Genomic DNA, 21361 nt, shown 5'->3' with positions numbered 1-21361 from the left:
AAACACATACAATGCACGAGCTCGACGACGAGTACGTACAGGTAACATGGCTATAAAACGGTCGGCTGGTCAGAACGCACTTAACAGAACGCACTGAAGAACAGCAAGGCCTGTGAAGAACGACCTGAAAATCAGGAACGAGCGGCCAATAAAACAAAGATTTCTCAATGCCAACTGACCAAACGCACTGAAAAGCAGATACAAACCTCACAAACACAGACTGAACAACAGTTAAAACGAACTGAAAAATACGAGTCTCACAAGCGCGAATCGTCTCTCACCAAACTTCTACTAACACGAGATAAACACGAGATTAGCAGAAGGAGCCCAAAGGGTGTCGTACGGGCTATTGAACTTCCGTTTTATAGTCTCGCCGGACTTGATGTACGTCACCGCGTACTAGGCTGTCAAACTTTTGTGTGGTCGTGTGTAGGCAAGTCCGTTCGTTAGAAAGTCTGCCGCAAGTCCGCCGAAAGTCCGCAGGAAGTCTGTCGGACCGGCTGTCTGACTTTTGTAGATGAAAAGTCCGACCGTGTGTACGCAGCATAATACATAAATGTTTGCTTTTGAGTTTAATACCCCTTTAAACTAGTTGTTTGTAAAGCTAAACTCCAGTAAGCCCATAACATAGTAATAATATTTATTGCCCTCCTTCCCCTGTAAATGCTAAATGCTAGTTTCGTCTAGGGGAGGTTTCAAGTAGAAGACAACTACTTGAAACCTCCACTGGAGAGCACAGTGTCCATAGTATGTGCATGTTTGGATATGTAAAGCTCTGAGTAAACTGTCAGTGCTATATAAAATACCTGTAATAGTATACCTTAATCCTTGTTCTGCTGACAACTGACATTTTTCCGGTTTGTTGGCTGGCCCTTGATGTTTTACTGTACAATACAGGAATTCTGGTTGGGCACAAATGTGTCTTGTTATTGTATGACTGACTATGGTTCAAATTTTTGCCTTGTGTCTTTCCCATTTGAGGAAATCACGAGGCACGTGACAAAGCATGGCAGGGGCAGAGCTAAGTGACGTCATTGCATATTCCCGAAACCGAAAGTAAGGCAGCTTTCTCATACATGTGATATCATAGTCCACTCTTAAAGTGGAGTTCCACACAAAAATGGAACTTCCGCTTTTCAGAACCCTCCCCCCCTCCGGTGTCACATTTGGCACCTTTCGGGGGGAGGGGGTTGCAGATACCTGTCTAAGACAGGTATTTGCACCCACTTCCGGCATAGACTCCCATGGGAGTCTATGCCTCTTCCTGTCCCTCCGCGCTGTCTCCTGGGAAACACATAGGTCCCAGGAGATAGCGGGGACCAGTTACGATGCGCAGCGTGACTCGCGCATGCGCAGTAGGGAACCGGGAAGTGAAGCCGCAACACTTCACTTCCTGATTCCCTCACCTAGGATGGCGGCGGCAGCTGCCGAGAACCGAGCGGGTTCTCGGCGTCGGCTGCCGACATCGCTGGACCCTGGGACAGGTAAGTGGCCATTTATTAAAAGTCAGCAGCTGCAGTATTTGTAGCTGCTGGCTTTTAATATTTTTTTTTAGGCGGTTTAGGTGGACTCCCTCTTTAAGGGAGCAATAGAGAGATATTATTATGACCATACCCAAATACACAGGATTAAAGTGCACTCTATTTGTGAGTGTTACCATTGATTTTTTTTAATAGGAACAGGTTTTAATATGCTTCACGATGATGGTTTTTTATTTCTTTGAGCATTAGTGTGAAGTGGTGAAGTGTCAGCTTACCTTGGAGCCAGATATTTTTTGAAAACAGAAGATAAACTATCGGTACATTTGGTGAATGTCCAGAGGTGGTGAAAGCCTGAATTAAAGTGCAAGGCGCTATTTGACCTATTGATATTGTAGGTCAATTTGTTTACGCAAGAAGATTGTGTGGATTGTTGTGGAACACTGGTGGAGATGACTGGAATAAAATCACAGTCACAAGGCGGAGGATTAATGCACCTTCTTGTTTAACTGTTAAGCCATTGATTATATCACATAGACACAAGGCAGAGGATTAATACACTTTATTTCTGAATTGTAAAGCCATTGATTATATTCATGGACTGGTGTGAACATATGTTGGTTGGAGTCTGTCCATTAGAGGAGAGACATATATATCACGTTTTTTTAATATGAGAATTGTATAATTAACTCAGGTTGCAACAACAAAGTGGTTAATTTTTGTTGTTTTACACTATAAATTGAGGTAATGGTAGTGTGGGGAATATTTTTGTTGGTTTTACTTACTTTTTTGTAATATTGATATCTTTCTATTGAAACATAGTCCATCTTTAAACTGGTTGTAAAGGCAGAAGGTTTTTTTATCCTAATGCATTCTTTGCACTAAGATAAAAAAAGTCTTCTGTGTGCAGCAGCCCCCCCCCCCCCCCCCCCCCCCAGGCCATCTAATACTTACCTGAGGTCCATCTAGATCCAGCGATGTTGCACGAGGGACTCGGCTGTCTGGGACTCCCCTTTTTATTGGCTGAAACACAAAGCGGGCACCATTGGCTCCTGCTGCTGTCAATCAAAGTCAGTAAACCAATGAGGAGAGAAAGGGGGCTGGGGCAGGCCACGGCTCGTGTCTGAATGAACACAGGGTGCTGCAGCTCGACTCAAGTGCCCCCATAGCAAGCTGCTTGCTGTGGGGGCACTCAACAGGAGGGAGGGGCCAGGAGCGCTGAAGAGGGGCCTGAGAAGAGGAGGATCGGGGCTGCTCTGTGCAAAACCGACTGCACAGAGGAGGTAAGTATAGCATGTTTGTTATTTTTAACGGGAAACAAAAAACAAGACTTTAGTATCACTTTAAATAATATATTAGTGTTTAGCATATGTTTCATTATTTACAAACATATACAGGCTCTTAAAAATATAAATATTTTTTTTTCTTTCTGTGGTGGAACTGTTGGTCTTCTAATAAAAAGCATATCAAAGGAAATGTGTTGTATGAAAGTGGTCAACTCTCCCGCCGCCCATAAAGGTGATCTCACGGCGAATCCATCACAGAGACCACTTTTATCCGAAAGCAGAACGCCCACTGTTTAAAAAAAATTCTGGGGTTATGGCAGCTATCTGCTGCCATAACAATAGTATTCAACATCAAAATACCGACATATAACGACGGAAGGTAGTCAACTAAAATGTACTGGAGATTGTAGTCGACTAAAATGTACTGGAGATTTTAGTAGATTAAATACGACTAAAACTAAAACACTTGCAGAAAACTAAAATGGGACTAAAAATAAAATGCAATTTTAGTCCTAACCTAAAACTAAATCGAAATATGCTGCCAAAATTAACACTGGACAGCACTAAGTCTTTTGTTGTTTACTCTCCAAAATGTGGTCTTTTTGTGGGTGTTTATATTGTGTTGGTGCTCCAGGACCTCCAAAAACATCATAGATAGTCAGGAGATTAGATGCATAATTTATGACCCTAGAAAGCCTGAAGGTGCTGCTTGGATTTTGGGCCTCTCTATGTAGTTAGGTTGTGAAAAAATCTCATATATGTGGTATCACCACACTCAGAAATAATAACAGAATGTGTTTTGGGGTGTAAATCTAAGTATGTCTATGCTGGGCGTAAAAAAAAAAAAAAAAAAAAAAATTTCATTCTGTACTTTCCAAAATATTTAGGCAAAAAAAAAAAATCTTCAAAAGACTCACCATACCTTGGGGTATTTGCTTTCCAACATGTGGTTCTTTTGTGAGTGTTTTCCCTGTCTGGGTGCTCCAGGGCCTTCAAAAATGTGATAGGTAGTCAGGAAGTTCCAAAAACTTGTGACAAAAAATTACATTACCAAAAGATTTACTATGCCTTCAGAAAATACCTTGGGGTGTTTGCTTTCCAAAATGTGTTCATTTTATGGGTGTTTCTCCTGTCCTGGCACTTCAGGGACTCAAAAGTAGTCAGGAAATTAGATGTGTAATGTATGCTCCTTGAAAGCCCAAAGATGGTCTTTGGATTTTTGGGCCTATGCATCTAGGCTGTGAAAAAGTCTCACACATGTGGTATCTTAGGAGGCATATAAAAATGTGTAAATGTATTTTGGGGTGTAATTCTAAGTAAGCCTTTGTGGTGTGTGAGAAATAATCAGTTAAAATGACAACTTTGTGAAAAAAATACACATTTTATTTAATTTCTTCATTTCCCAAAAATTGTGACAAAAAAATACAACTTCAAAAAATTCACCATGCCTCTTACTAAATACCCTGGACTATCTAATTTCCAAAAAGGGGTTCAATTGTGGGGTACTTGTACAGTCCTAGCATTTTAGGGCCTCAAGAAAGTAGATAGCAAGATTGATCAATTTTCAAATATATACAGTATGCCATAGTTTGTAGACTGTATCATTTTCACACAGACTAAATAATATGAAGTCATTTGAGTTATGTTTACCAAAGAAATACAGCAGAATACATTTTGGTCTAAATTTATGAAGAAAGATTGAAGAAGAAAAAAATTGAATATAGCAAAAAATAAAACACCCAGTGGTGATTAAATAGTATATCTCAAAACTATGATATAAAATTAATTTGCATGTTGCATGGTTGAGTATTTGTCATTCACTGAAAACTGAAAAATGGCCTGGTCTGGATGGGAGTAAAACAGTCCAGACTTGAAGTGGTTAAATGTTTGTGAAAAAAAAATGATTTGAAAAAAATAATAGATAACACATCTAAACATCATTTTCTACACTTTTATTCTTTAAAAAAAAAGTGAAAAATAAAACTGAGCAAAACTGGTTATTGTTACTCTCTTTTAACAAGCTCAGTCATTTACTATTCTAGACCAAATAATGCATTTGTAATTGCCGTTCTGTAGTCTACTTCCATCACAATGCTCCACCAATGTATTCTTTTGATGTTTTATACTGTGTAGGCTTTTAGAACCCATTTTGAAACAACACGAGACAGTCGGTTGAGGTTTCTATAACTAATTTGATTTTATGTATTTCAGAAGTGGATTATCCTTTAAACCCCTAGACTTCTTAAGTCTATGCTTAAGGGATGTGACATTCTGCAGTCACCAGACTGCTATCTCCGAAGATGATTATTTTATGTGCCACAGTACTGAAAACAGAGAATGCAGATGTAAAAATCCTAAAGTCACCGCACTGTTTCTGTTGCCATGGCAATTACCAATCTATCAGAGTTTAAATAAGGAAATCTAAGCAGAATGCTAGACGGTCAGTGTAGCCCCATATAGTATTTTGAGATGAACACATTAACTAAAGACACCTTTTTATTATAAGCTGTGTATTTAAAGTGTAAAAGAAAGGGTAAAGTGTAAAATTGAAGGGTTAAACCCTCTGTAAGGTTTTTATGTTAATCTCCCTTTAGGGATATTCACTCTTTCTATTTTCCTGGATTTCACTATCACATTAAAGAGGTTGTACACCTCATGATTAGGGTATAAAATATGCTTTGATTTTCTATACTGCTTGACCACCACTCCACCTCTAGCCTCTATGTAAGAAAACCACACGAGACAGAAGGTGGGGTTTAATGGGCATAACAGCCTTTTTATTAACAAATCATAAACAACATATTTAACATAGTAACATATAAACAAATTAACATTCCATACAGTTCTGGAAAAAGGAGCTACAAGGTCCTTGTGGGCATCTACTTTCAGTCCCTGCCTAACTACCAAACATTAGGCCTCCAGCCGCTACAAACACCGACTCAGAGACAACCAGATACTCACAGTTACCACCTACCATAATAATGGGAGCCATACCCAGGGCGGGTCCCTACAAATGTACATATTTGCCCATAATCAAACACATACAAGGAATTTGTACACCACAACATCACCACAAGATCTCATTTAAATTTCCTTCCCAAGCAAACCACATAACACAGCAGGGTGGGAGGGTGGAACGTATGCTCTTCTTCGACTTTCAAAGACCCTCCTACAGATGCCCCTCTGCAGCCTGACCTGCTCCAGCACTCGCCACCAACCCAGGAAGTACCATTTGAATTCTGTCTACTTAACCCACTAGATGCCCCCTCCTATGCCAAACCCAGTCATGTCAGCCTTTCGTTTACGGTTTTCTGCTTTCTAATTCCGGGCCTCTATAGCAGTGGTCTTCAAACCGGATGTGGCCTTTTGCTTGACATTATCTGGCCCTTGAGGCACTACACCAGCCACTGATACAAGGCACTGTTCCTCCCTCTGACACCAACAGGGCACTATTTCTCCCATTGACACCATTGATGGGCCACTATTCCTCCCACTAATGCTAATAATGGGGCACTATTCCCCAACTGCTGTTCCCTTGGTCCTGAGCTATGATGTTGATGCTTGTAAACTTTGTTGAACTTTCCCAGCTTATGGAGCGTGGTCAACCTTTTATCTTTAATTCTTGACACACTATTAGTCCCACTGATACCAACAATGGGGTATTTTTTACTTGCAGGGAATTTTCTAATCCCACTGACCGCAGTCAGGCCCCCTCAAAGCCTGAAGGCCCTTTGTTTGGAAAGTTTGGAGACCCCTGTTCTATAGTGTGTACTTGTCTCAATTGAGAGCATGAAGTGTCATTTCTGTCTGCTGCTTTGTTCCTCTGCTATCTGCATGAGTTGCTTCTGACAAGTTTCCTGACATCAAGAGAAAAATGGTGACAGGGGAGGGACCTCCAGCTGATTGACAGCCTCAGTTCTGTTCCTGTGTGCTGTGTGAAGGGGGGGGGGGGGTGTGTCCTTTCCCTCCAACTAGTTCTCAGACCTCTCTTCACTGAGCTCTGGTGAGTGTTATTTCAACTCCCTTTTTTCTGACAGCTCAGAAAAGCTTTATATATTCTGACTATTACCAGCTGGAGAGAAGAGTAGCCTGCAGATAAACAGGTACAACTCATGTAGGAGGATTTGTTTTGTCTTTGTGTATCACCTGAGGCCAGTCACTTCACTGGGTATATGTAAGGGTTTACAACCACTTTGCAGTAGAACTAAAGGCATTTATTTGCTTTTTGTCCCCCCAGAGATTCACCCACTTTATTTGTCATTTTTTACTGTTCACTGAAAGTGAAAGAAAATCCCAAATTTTTGGCTGTCTGCGATTCAGGAATAGGGGAAATACTTCCAATGGGGGCACTAGTTTTGGTGACAACCAGGGATTCCCTCACTTTTGAGGGATTTATTCTTACTTTCTTTGTGGGATTTCCTCTTACATTTTGTTTTGGCTGTCAGACAGGAAATTAAGAGAAATCTCCCCAATGGGACACAGATGGCCAAAAAAGCACTGAAAATTATTATAATGCTCCCTTACACTATCCAAAATGAAAAAAAAGAAAGGTTTTGCTTTTAGTTCTACTTATATGAGGGGAAATTTTGAGTTGTCATCAGAGCAAAAGATTAATGAAAATCTTCCAATGGGGACACCCATTCCTATGACAACCATCGAGGTGGGAATTCCGCTTACTTTGGAAAGATCTCTTTTCATTTGCTTTTGCATCTCCAGGACAGGAAGTTAAGGGATATCTCCTCAGCGGGACACAGAGAGCAAAAATAAACTTGACAAAGGTTTTAATGCTCCCTCACTCCGTCCAATTGTAAATAGAAAGGTTTAAGAAAAGGTTTACTACACTTAGGGGCTATTTCTAAAGGAGAACAGTTATCGCTATCTGCTCTCCGACATTCTAGCCTTGTAATACGGGGTCACCCGTTTTACATAAACGGGTGACCCCGCCCCCCTCTGACAACATGGGGAAAGCCATAGGGAAGTCCCCGTGTGTCAGAGGGAGGCGGGGTCACCGGTGGCCCCGCCCTCCGTTATATAAGTGCTGTCACCTGAACAGAAGCGTCACACAGCGGGAGACTCCCATTGAGGCGGATCTGAGGACGAAGCGGAGAAGAAAGAGCTGGAAGAAGATGCCAGGCGAGAAGACCGGAGGAAGAAGCGGAGGAAGATAGAGGAAGAAGCGGGGGAAGGACAAGATGGAGGAAGAAAGAACACTGAAAGAAGACCAGAAGAAGATGGAAGAAGTGGGGAAAGAAGACATTAATAAAGGAATTGTCAAAAACCATCTATTGTCTTTTTTTAACATCTTTGAGACTTTTTTTGTGAAACGGTAGTGGTACATTTGTACCCCATTACCAATTCACACGGGGGGGGCCAGGATCGGGGGGGGCTCCTTGTTCCAGATTCCGATAAGCCCCCCGCCCGCAGACCCCCACAACCACCGGGCAAGGGTTGTGGGGATGAGGCCCTTTTTCCCATCAACATGGGGACAAGGTGCTTTGGGGGGCTACCCCAAAGCACCCTCCCAATGTTGAGGGCATGTGGCCTGGTACAGTTCTGGAGAGGGGGTGCTCTCCCGTCCCCCCTCTTTTCCTGCGGCCTGCCAGGTTGCGTGCTCGGATAAGGGTCTGGTATAGATTTTTGGAGGGACCCCGTACCATTTTTTTTTTTTTAATTTTGCCACGGGGTTCCCCTTAATATCCATACCAGACCTGAAGGGCCTGGTATGGAATTTGGGGGGACCCCCATGCATTTTTTTTTTTTTTTTTAATCTTGGTTCGGGGTTTCCCTGTGGGGGAATCCCATGCCGTTTTTATCAATGAACTTTTATGTGTATTGCCGGACTGACAATTCATTATAGCCACGAGTAGTTTTAAATGACTTTTTTTCCTTTAGAAATGTAATTTTGCTCTCGGACTGTTGTAAACACGGAAAACATGCGCCACTTTACAGGCATACTATAGACACCCCCCAGGTACGAAATTTAAAGGAATATTACACTTTTATTGTACTTTAAGCATTATTAAAATCACTGCCCCCGAAAAAACGGTCCTTTTTAAAACTTTTTTTTGCATTGATACATGTCCCCTGGGGCAGGAAATGGGTCCCCAAACACTTTTTATGACAATAACTTGCATATTAACCTTTAAAATGAGCACTTTTGATTTCTCCCATAGACTTTTAAAGGGTGTTCCGCGGCTTTCGAATTTGCTGCGAGCACCCCAAATTGTTCGCTATTCGGCAAACTCATGTTCGACCCGAACATAAAGCCCATCCCTAACTATATGTATATTTTAAAAATGGTTAAAACCATTTAACCACTTAAGGACCGCTCCACGTACATATACAGCGGCAGGGCGGCCTTTAAGCGCAAATACTCATACCTGTACATGAATTCTCTTCTCAGCTCTGGGGCACACACACACACTGCCAGAGTCCCGCTCCCGCTGTGATTGAACACAGCAGGAGCGAATGAGCATGTCCGGCGGCCGCGATAGCCCCCGGCCACCCGCTATTGTTTGCTGGAGAGGCAGAACGGCAGTCTGCCTATGTAAACAAGGCAGACCGTCGTTCTGTCACAGAAGAAGAGAGAGATCTTGTGTTCCTGCTAATCAGGAACACAAGATCTCTCTCTTCCTCCAGTCAGTCCATACCCCACACAGTTCGAAAGCACTCCCTAGGAGCATACTTTAGCCCTTGATCGCCCCTGATGTTAACCCCTTCCCTGCCAGTGTCATTTATGCAGTGATAGTGCATTTTTGTTAGCACTGATCACTGTATTGGTGTCACTGGTCCCCAAAAAGTGTCACTTAGTGTTAGATTTTTCGGCCACAATGTCGCAGTCCCAGGCATGATGGGGCGTTGACGTCATAAGGGGTGGGGCTTCCGGGTGACATCATCTGATGACTCCGCCCCATGCCAATATAAGTAGTGGCACACCATGCACCCAGCATTGGAGCAGGAGAGAGCGTTGTGTCAACATCAGAAGAAGAACAGAGGGAGAAGACCTGGCAAAAGAGCGAGAAGACAGCGGACAAGACCCGGGAGAGGCAGAAGACAGCGGACAGAGGGAGAAGAACCTGAGAGGGCTAGAAGACATCAGCGGAGAGCGGAGAAGAACCGTAGAGGGGAGAAGAACTGGCAGAGGCCGAAGACGTCAACAAAGGATGGAGAAGAAATCAGAAGAGACGCGGAGCTGTCTTAATAAATTACTTTAAAAACCTGTGTACTGTGTTTTATTTTTGACACTTTTTTTTAGGTGAATGGGTAGGGGTACAATGTACCCCATACTTATTCACATAGGGTGGGGGCTTGTTAAAGGGGGCTTCCAGATTTCGATAAGCCCCCCGCCCGCAGACCCCGACAACCAATGGCCAGGGTTGTCGGGAAGAGGCCCTTGTCCTCATCAACATGAGGACAAGGTGCTTTGAGGTGGGGGGCGCAAGGCCCCCCTGCCCCAAAGCACCCTCCCATGTTGAGCGCATGCGGCTTGGTACAGTTCAGAAGAGGGGAGGCGCTCGCTCGTCCCCACCCCCTTTCCTGACCTGCTGGGCTGCCTACTCGGATAAGGGTCTGGTATGGATTTTGGGGGGACCTCATGCTGTTTTTTTTTTTAATTTAGAGTAGAGTTCCCCTTCAAGATCATCAGAGCACAAGTCACATGCCAAAGTTGGATCAGTTGAGACGGCGATCTGACTTTGATTCATCTTCAGTGATATTCAATGGACTGAAGTAGGATCAAAGTCAGACCAAAGTAGTGCAGGGAGCATTTTCAAAGTCGGACCGACTTGTGTCGGACCAGTTAAGATGGCTCTCGTAGGGAAACATTAATATTCACACATCATGCGACATGAGCTCCCAATGTCGGAGCATTTGTCGTATCAGTGTGAACACGGCCTCAAGCTAGATACAGTTCTGATTACAGCTGCCACTGCAGGCAGAGCTGATTATGAGCAATAGAAAAGGTTGATAGAATCTTTTTTTCTGATATATTTCCAGTTTTCCCAAATCTCATACTACTGTGTATATTGTGCTGCATACTGTAGTTATGCATAGTTATGCTTTCACTTTTATTTTTACAATTCAAATCTAAAATTGAGAAAAAATATATTCCTTTTATGACCAAACAGAACACATACATGTATTTTTACTTGCTTTTATCTACAGATGAACTAGAAATGCCTAATACAATACTGAAATTGAAATCCTCATCTTGAAGATGTGTAAATTAGACATGATCCTAAAGCCTCTCTCCTTCTTCATCTATAAGATTCCAATTTCACACTCCTGATCCACTAGTGCTCACTTCTCAGTAAATTACATTTGTCACACTTCTGTACCAATTCCTATAGAATGGAGCAGTTATTTAGCACATCTAAAATAAATATATGCTTACTTATAAAGAGGTTTTATGACAGTGGAATGAGAAGTTTTCTTCATAATGTTATTGAGACAAAGAAACAATGTCATCACTCACAAATGAGAGACCATTCCTTGAACAGGTAAATTTAGAGTTTTTGCGTCTCTGAAATTCTTAACTAGCCAGCTGAAATACTTATATGGTAGCTGTTTTATCTTTTTCATTATTGTTATTATTATTCAATATTTATATAGTGCCAACAGTTTGCACAGCTGGTTCCAAAGCAAAGCGTGACAGTATAGTTACAATGCAATTCAAGACAAGAGGCTTAGGAGGGCCCTGCTCGTGAGAGCTTACAATCTATAAGGGAGGGTATAGTGGGACAAAACGTAATAACTGTGTGGGGATGAGTTGTTTGAGAAAGTCAAAATCATTTGTTAGCTAGAGGTAGGATAGATTTGTAGTTCTCTCCAGTGCCAGCCTGGTGCCCTGACTTTTCAATACAGCAATTAAACGATACAGCCTTGTCACCTACCTGATCTGATTGGACAGTAAGTGAGTAGCAGCAGGATAATGAAGTAATGTCTGTGCTAACCTTGCTCTCTTCTTCTGTAAGTTTTCTGTACATACAGTATCTCACAAAAGTAAGTACACCCCTCACATTTTTGTAAATATTTTGTTATATCTTTTCATGTAACAACACTGAAGAAATGACACTTTGCTACAATGTAAAGTAGTGAGTGTGCAGCTTGTATAACAGTGTAAATTTGCTGTCCCCTCAAAATAACTCAACGCACATTTATTGATGTCTAAACCTCTGGCAACAAAAGTGAGTACATCCCTAAGTGAAAATGTCCAAATTGGTCCAATTAGCCATTTTCCCTCCCCGGTGTCATGTGACTCATTAGTGTTACAAGGTCTCAGGTGTGAATGGGGAGCAGGTGTGTTAACCACTGACGGACCGCCCGCCATTGTTTTACGTCGCTACTTTGAAGAGGAATACAGTTGTGGCAGCAGCTAGCTAGAAGCGACGTCAAAAGGGACATTTTTTTTTCCAAATTACATTAAAAAAATTTTTTTATTGCATTTTAGTGTAAATATGAGATCTGAGGCCTTTTTGACCCCAGATCTCATATTTAAGAGGCTGTGTCATGCTTTTTTTCTATAACAAGGGATATTTACATTTCTTGTAATAGGAATAAAAGTGACACCATTTTTTTTTAAAGAACAGTTTAAAAAAATAAAATAAAAGGTAAAATAAATAAGAAAAAAATGACATTTTTAAAAGTGCCCCAGCCCGCCGAGCTCATGTGTAGAAGAGAACGCATACACGAGCAGCGCCCGCATACATGAGCAGCGCCCGCATATGAAAACGGTGTTCAAACCACACGTGTGGTATCGCCACAATCGGTAGTGCGAGAGCAATACTTCTAGCCCTAGATCTTCTCTGTAAGTCTAAACATGCAACCTGTAGAATTTTTTAAACATCGCCTATGGAGATTTTTAAGGGTAAAAGTTTGTTGCCATTCCACGAGCGGGTGCAATTTTGCAGCATAACATGTTGGGTATAAATTTACTCGGCATAACATTATCTTTCACAATATAAAAAAATTGGGCTAACTTTACTGTTGTCTTATTTTTTAACTCAAAAAGTGTATTTTTTCCAAACAAAGTGCACTTGTAAGACCGCTGCGCAAATACGGTGTGACAGAAAGTATTGCAACGACTGCCATTTTATTCTCTAGGGCAGGGATATGCAATTAGCGGACCTCTAGCTGTTGCAAAACTACAAGTCCCATCATGCCTCTGCCTCTGGGTGTCATCCTTTTAGCTGTCAGAGTCTTGCTATGCCTCATGGGACTTGTATTTCTGCAACAGCTGGTGGTCTATCCCTGCTCTAGGGTGTTAGAAAAAAATATATATAATGTTTGGGGGGTTCTAAGTAATTTTATAGCAAAAAAAACAGTTTTTACCTTGTAAACACCAAATCTCAGAAAGAGGCTCGGTCCTTAAGTGGTTAAAATTTGGTGTTATCGCTCTCACTCTCTCATAGTGGTCACTGGAAATTCAACATGGCACTACTGTCAGGGCTGGGCTCAGCCCTTCCTTCTCTGAGCTGCCCACTCAGCTGTCGGCTAATTGCCAGCTCCTATCTCTCCACAGTGACTCACCTGTTGATGATATCCTGCTCGTCAGTCCTGCTTGCTTAAGCCGTCCAGCCCAGATGATCTCTGCCTTCGCCTTGGTCAACATCACAGAGACTTTCTCCTGTGCTCCAGTTAAAGAATTGCTTGGCTGAAAGTCCTTCTGGCTTCACATCCTGCTTGCTGTTCCACTACAATGATTCCTGGCTTCCTGACTTTCTGGCTTGTCTGAATATCTGTCACGGTTACCAAACTTTGGCTATGTTTTGACTATGTTTGTTCTATTTACTTTTATTATTAAACAACTGTGATTTAACTGTACTTCTGCCTCGGTCTGATTCATGGTTTCTGACAGTAGGCGAAGGCCATGAATTCAGAAGATGCAGTTAATCCACTTGTTGGTAATATTTTTTCCAGATTGGATGACCAGGATCACTGCCCTGATTACATACCTCCCCTGTGAGGAGATGCCGCTGATCGGCTTACCTCTCCTCACACTCTGTCAGTGTGAGGCATGGAGCGCCGATTACCGGCATCTCCGTGTTTACATGTGATCGACTGTGATTTGACACAGTTGATCACATGGTTTGCCACGGGCTCTTTACACAGATCGGGGTTGCTCCATGTCCTAGCAACACGACGTGGCTGCGATTGCCCTGGGGGCACGAGAGCGGTTGTTCTGGGAGGCCGTCATATGATGTCCATCCAGAACGAGAGCCGCACCGCCCAGCCATCATTTGACGGTGGGCCGGCGGCACGTGGTTAAACAAATGTGATTTAACTGTACTTCTCTCAGTCTGATTCATGGTTTCTAACAACCTCATGGCAAAGAACTCTGATCTGAAAAAAAAGAATTGTTGCTCTACATAAAGATGGCCTAGGCTATAAGAAGATTGCCAAGACCCTGAAACTGAGCTGCAGCGTGGTGGCCAACAACTATACAGGACAGGTTCCACTCAGAACAGGCCTCGCCATGATTAACCAAAGAAGTTGAGTGCACGTGCTTAGTGTCATATCCAGAGGTTGTCTTTGGGAAATAGACATATGAATGCTGCCAGCATTGCTGCAGAGGTTAAAGGGTGGGGGGTCAGCCTGTCAGTGCAGTCTGACAGCCTGACAGACGACAGCCATGCAGTCTGCATGGCTGTCGTCCCAAAAGGAAGCCTCTTCTAAAAATGATGCACAAGAAAGCCCGCAAACAGTTTTCTGAAGACAAGCAGAGTAAGGACATGGATTTATGGAACCATGTCCTGTGGTCTGATGATACCAAGATAAACTTATTTGGTTCAGATGGTGTCAAGCGTGTGTCGCGGCAACCAAGTGAGGAAAACAAAGACAAGTGTATCTTGCCTAGAGTCAAGTATGGTGGTGGAAGTGTCTGGTCTGGGACTGCATGAGTGCTGCCGGCACTGAGGAGCTACAGTTCATTGAGGGAACCATGAATGCCAACATGTACTGTGACATACTGAAGCAAAGCCCCTCCCTTTGGAGACTGGGCCGCAGAGCAGTATTCCAACATAACGACCCCGAACACACCTCCAAGATGACCACTGCTTTGCTAAAGAAGCTGAGGGTAATAGACTGGCCAAGCATGTCTCCAGACCTAAACCTATTGAGCATCTGTGGGGCATCCTCAAATGGAATGTGGAGGAGCGCAAGGTCTCTGACATCCACCAGCTCCGTGATGCTGTCATAGAGGAGTGTAAGAGGACTCCAGTGGCAACCTGTGAAGCTCTGGTGAACTCCATGCCCAAGAGGGTTAAGGCAGTGCTGGAAAATAATGGTGGCCACTAGGGCTGGGAGATTTTCCAAAAAAAAAAAAAATTAGATTTTCTTTAAAAAAACTTGATTCACGATTCAAATCGAGTTTTTTTTTTTTTTGGGACACCGCGCTGGTCCTAAGGAGCTGTGGGCAGGAGTTTTTATGCGAGGCCGTGGCTTTGGCCTCTAGTCCGCGGCATCCGACCTCAAGATTTAAATCGATTTTTTCCCCAGCCCTAGAGGCCACACAAAATATTGACACTTTAGGCCCAATTTGGACATTTTCACTTAGGGGTGTACTCACTTTTGTTGCCAGCGGTTTAGATATTAATGGCTGTGTGTTGAGTTATTTTGAGGGGACAGAAATTTTACACTGTTATACAAGCTGTACACTCACTACTTTACATTGTAGGAAAGTGTCATTTCTTCAGTGTTGTCACATGAAAAGATATAATAAAATAATTACAAAAATGTGAGGGGTGTACTCACTTTTGTGAGATACTGTATGTGTGCAGGTCTCCTAATATTCTCCAAGTGCTGCCTCTCTCCCTCCCAGTCTGAATGCTTTTGAACATAAAATTAGAAAATTAACATAGAATTATATTAACTTCCACTCCAGTGATGCTAAGTCTGCAAGCTCCCTCATCAGAGCTGACATCTTCACCTGGTCTTCTTCCGGATTCAGGATCTTCAGCCATCCTGATTGACCACACCAGGATAATGTAACACCGATGTACGCGTAGCTCAGTGTGCACTGTAAAGATTGCAAACCGGCAAGTCAGAATCCTTTATTGCAGAAGAGACATACTATAAATGTCCTTAGTATTTGTAAATTTATATTTTAACTTAACCACTTCAGCCCCAGAAGATTTGGCTACTCAATGACCAGGCCATTTTTTGAGATACGGCACTGCGTCGCTTTTACTGACAATTGCGCGGTCGTGCAACACTGTACCCAAATAAAATTGACGTCCTTTTAATTCCGACAAATAAAGCTTTCTTTTGGTGGTATTTTGATGACCTCTGCGGTTTTTATTTTTTGCGCTATAAACAAAAGAAGAGCGACAATTTTGAAAAAAAAACACAATATCTTTTACTTTTTGCTATAATAAATATCCCAATTTAAAAAAAAAAAAATAAGAATTTTTCCTCAGTTTAGGCCGATATGTATTCTACATATTTTTGGTAAAAAAAAATCACAATAAGCGTATATTGATTGGTTTGCGCAAAAGTTATACTGACTACAAAATAGGGGATAGATTTATGGAATTTTTATTATTTCATTTTTTTTACTAGTAATGGTGGTGATGATTTTTATCTGGACTGCGATATTGCGGCGGACAAATCGGAAACTTTTGACACATTTTTGGGACCAGTGACATTTATACAGCGATCAGTGCTATAAAAATGCACTGATTACTGTATAAATGACAATGGCAGGGAAGGGGTTAACACTGGGGGGGCGATCAAGGGGTTAACTGTGTTCCCTAGGTGTGTTCTAACTGTGGGGAGGATGGGACTGACTAGGGGAAGAGAGAAATCGGTGTTAATAACCAGTATGAACATACGATCTGTCTTCTCTCCCCTGAGAACCGGGATGTGTGTGTGTGTTAGGTACCTGGTAGTTGAGCCCGACTGGTAAAAGAAGACCTCTCTTAAGCACTGGTTCAGAAGCCACTGGAGTGGGGACAGTGGTCTACTGAGCACAGTGGGTAGGAGTGCCTGATGCGGTTTCTTGCGACGACCAGCGCAGGAACTGATGAGACTTCCTTCAGGGAGGCTGTATTGTGGATGCAGGTAAGCAGAAGCGGATCCGTTAGCAGGCAGGAGAAGGATATTGCAGCAGCAGAACCTGGAGCTGGAAGAGCAGGTGGTGAGCAGCGTCACAGGACACAAGCAAAGCAGAGTCAAACAGTCCGTATCGGCAGGAGATCAGGCAGGTATATGGCAGAAGGGATGATCACAGAATAGTCAGGCAGGCAGGTATTCGGCAACAGGTAACAGGATAACAGCAAGGTCAGGCAGGCCGGGTCGGGTAGGAGATAGTAGAATATTCAGACGGAGCCGGGTCAATAATAATAGTAACAACAAGCAGGATACAGGAACTCAGGTGCAGAGCTGCAGACGAACAGCACCTAATGGGAGTAACTGACACCTATTTAAAGGGACTTCGGCGCCGAACAGCGCTAGCGCGAACGGGCGCGCGCACGGGCGCGCGCGGAAGCGCGCCAGCGCCCCCCAGTGGGGAATTCGGCTGAATTGCTCTGGAAAAGCCTCTCATGCACCTGCGTGCACATATGTTAGCCCGATGACCACCAACACGTCCCTGACATTGCCCCCTCCCAACGGGCAGCCTCCGGATGCCCAGATAACTCCTCTTCTCAGGATGAGCAGAGAAATAGGCCTGGATCAAACGTTCAGCATGAATATTGTTATTGGGTTCCCATGAATCATCCTCCGGACCATACCCCTTCCATTTGACCAAGAACTGTACCTGCCCCAATCTCTTTCTGCAATCGAGGATAGCCTCCACCTCATATTCCTCGTTTCCGTCCACCAAGACAGGTTCGGGGACCCTGGTGCCCCTATTAGGGAAGGGATCGGTTACAGCAGGCTTCAATAATGACACATGGAACACAGGATGGATTTTAAGTGAGTCAGGTAAACACAGTTCATAAGACACTTCGTTAACCTTCTTTTTCACTGGAAAAGGCCCAATAAACTTAGGAGCAAGCTTCTTGGAAGGACAAGCTAGTTTAATATTATTGGTAGACAGCCATACCTTATCACCAATCTGCAGATTTAGATCTCCTCTTCTCTTTTGGTCGAAGATCCTCTTACGGTCTGCTTGTGCCTTGGATATCGCTTCCTGTAGCATCCGGTTGTTGTGACTGAGGAACGGTACTGTATCCTGGACCGCTGGAACTGGGGATTCTGGAAGAAAATCTGGTAAGAAAGACACATGAAAACCATAATTGGCAAAAAACGGGGACTGACCTGTGGCAGAGTGGCTAGCATTATTGTAAGCGAATTCCGCTAGAGGTAGTAGGGACACCCAGTCGTCTTGTACAAATGAGGTAAAGCATCTAATGTACTGCTCTAGCGTTTGATTTGTTCGTTCGGTTTGCCCATTTGTTTGGGGGTGGTATGCTGAAGACAGGGCTAATTCAATTTTCAGTATTTCACATAGGGCCTTCCAGAAACGTGATGTAAACTGCACCCCCCTATCGGATACTATATTTGCAGGAACTCCGTGCAGCCTGACGATCTCCTTGATGAATACACGGGCAGTCTCTACAGCAGAAGGTGTCCCCTTTAAAGGCAGAAAGTGGGCCATTTTAGACAGACGATCGACGACTACGAAGATCGCCGAACATCCTTCTGAGCATGGTAATTCAACAATAAAGTCCATTGCTATCATCCTCCAGGGCCTATCTGGTATGGGCAACGGCCTCAACAGTCCCCAAGCTCGGTTCCTGGAGGTTTTATTTTGAATGCAAACAGGACAGGAGCTAACGTACTTTCTGCAAAATTCTTTCATGTTAGGCCACCAGAACGTGCGTTGCACGAGTTCAAGGGTCTTACGGACCCCAAAATGTCCTGCAAGTGGATGATCATGCAACAAGCTCAGCACTTTGACTCGGATGTCTTCTGGCACGAATATTTGACTTCCTTTCCATAGTAACCCATCTCGAGATACTACAGCAAGTCCTTGAAGACTTGAAGGTTCTGGTGATGCTTGTCTGATCAAAGACAGGATGTCCGTCTGAAGGAGTAGGAAATTATTTGCTGGCAGGATGGTGTCAGGTACAGAAGGTTCCTTGGGATGATCAAACATGGGTGACAGCGCGTCTGGTTTTACGTTCTTGGTACCTGGCCGGTAGGTAATATGAAAACAGAAACGTGTGAAAAACAGGGCCCACCGGGCTTGTCGAGGTTTCAGTCTCTTAGCAGATCTTAGATATTCGAGGTTCTTGTGATCCGTATATATTAGAACCGGATGGACTGCACCTTCCAACAAATACCTCCACTCTTCTAGTGCTGCCTTGATGGCCAGTAACTCTCGATCACCCACATCATAATTTCGCTCAGCCGGCGAGAGTTTCCTGGAGAAAAACCCCACAGGGTGCATCAGATCCTTGTTACCCTGTCGCTGAGAGATGACTGCACCCACGGCCACTTCAGAAGCGTCCACCTCCAGAATAAAAGGTAGGGATGGGTCAGGATGGCTGAGAATTGGAGCTGAAGTGAACCGTCTCTTTAATTCTTCAAAGGCCTCCTGAGCCTCAGAGCTCCAAAAAAAACGACAGTTCTGCTTGGTTAGCTGCGTGATAGGTGAAATAATGGCAGAGAATCCTTTAATAAATTTTCTATAGAAATTTGCGAATCCGATAAAGCGCTGCACGCCCTTCTTGTCCAGGGGAGCTGGCCAATCTAGCACAGCGGACACTTTTTGTGGATCCATTTTAATGCCGGTAGGGGAGATCACTAGCCCCAAAAACTGAATGTTCCTTTGTTCGAATTCGCATTTTTCTGCTTTGGCATACAGTCCGTGTAGACGAAGACGGCTCAAGAGTTTGCGAACATGTTCCCGATGTTGCTTAAGGGAATTAGAGAAGATCAAAATATCATCCAAGTAAACTATCACAAAGATGTCCAGGAAATCTCTGAATACATCATTGACCAGATGCTGAAAAGTGGCAGGGGCATTGCATAGGCCGAAGGGCATGACCAAGTACTCATAGTGCCCGAAACGGGTCCGGAAAGCCGTCTTCCATTCATCTCCGGCCCGAATATGGATCAGGTTGTAGGCCCCTCTTAGATCCAACTTAGTGAAGATAACGGCAGACCTCAACTTCTGAAATAGTTCAGGTATCAGGGGTAACGGGTAGCGGTTTTTGACTGTGATCTTATTTAAGTCCCGATAGTCCACACATGGACGAAGAGTCTGATCTTTCTTGGCAACAAAGAATATACCGGCCCCAGCTGGGGAGGTAGAAGGTCGAATAAAGCCCTTTTCGAGGTTTTCATTAATATATAGTTTAAGTGCCTCTTGTTCCTTTTCAGATAGTGGAAAGATGCGCCCGAAGGGAATCTCAGCTCCAGGAAGCAACTCAATTGGGCAATCATAAGGGCGATGGGGTGGTAGGAAGTCCGCTCCCTTCTTGCTGAAAACATCTGCAAATTCATGGTAAACCTCTGGTATGGTTTGGAGGTGATCTGGATCTACATCCATGCAGAGTAAGGTGGCAGCTGGTTTGGAGGGTTCAGGTAAACAATGTCTCTGACAATAGGAAGATAGAAACTTGATTTCACCGGTAGACCAATTAACGTGGGGATTATGGGCCTGAAGCCAGGGCATGCCCAAAATGATCGGAAACAGAGGAGAGGAGATGACGTCCAGAATCAGGATTTCTTTATGCTGAGATGAACAGGTGACCAAAAGTGGAAGGGTCTCTTGAGAGACTTGTCCTGATTTTATGTGGGACCCATCGGCCAGAAAAACGGAAAGTCTGTGTGTTTTGTCTTTCAGAGGAAGATTTTGTTGAGCAGCAAAGGCAGAGTCAATAAAGCAACTGCAAGCCCCAGAATCAATGATGGCGTTAATCCGGATTGTTCTTCCCTGGAGCTGTAACGAGAGAGGGAGAGCAAGTTGAGTGGCATTGGCGGTTAATGCTGAAAGACTGGCCGGAGTAGAGGAAACACACTTACGGGTCTTGACCGGACAGTTGTTCACATAGTGGCCTGTCCCACCACAGTAGAGGCAGAGGTTTAGCTGGCGTCTGCGTGCCCGCTCTTCTGGAGATAGAGTAGAACGTAGTAGTCCCAACTGCATCGGTTCAGGAACATCAGGTGTTTGGGTGGCCGGGTTGGAGCAGGTAGAAGGTAGGTATCGGGAGGAAGGCATTGAAACTTTTGCAGTCATCCACATGGGGCGCGTTTGCTGGGAGGAGCGTTCAGACCGGCGTTCACGAAGGCGCCGGTCGATCTGGATGGTTAACGCAATAAGTTCTTCAAGGGTATCCGGCATTCCTACCCATGCGAGCTCATCCTTGAGGCTCTCTGATAACCCCATGCGGAATTGATGGCGTAATGCTGCATTATTCCATTGTGTGTCCGCGCTCCAGCGTCGAAAGTTCGTGACATAGTCCTCGGCCGGTCTGCGGCCTTGCTGGAGCGCGAACAAAGCTGACTCAGCGGTGGCAGTCCGCTGAGGATCGTCATACAATTGGGCCATGGCTTCAAAGAAAGAGGACAGGGACTGGATCTGCACTGAATTGTTTTCAAGCAGGCGATGAGCCCAGGTTTGCGGCTCTCCTTGCAGAAGGGATATCA

Source organism: Aquarana catesbeiana, linkage group LG02 (assembly GCF_042186555.1).
Source record: "Aquarana catesbeiana isolate 2022-GZ linkage group LG02, ASM4218655v1, whole genome shotgun sequence".
NCBI classification, from domain to species: Eukaryota; Metazoa; Chordata; class Amphibia; order Anura; family Ranidae; genus Aquarana; species Aquarana catesbeiana.
This window is presented reverse-complemented; position numbering follows the sequence as displayed.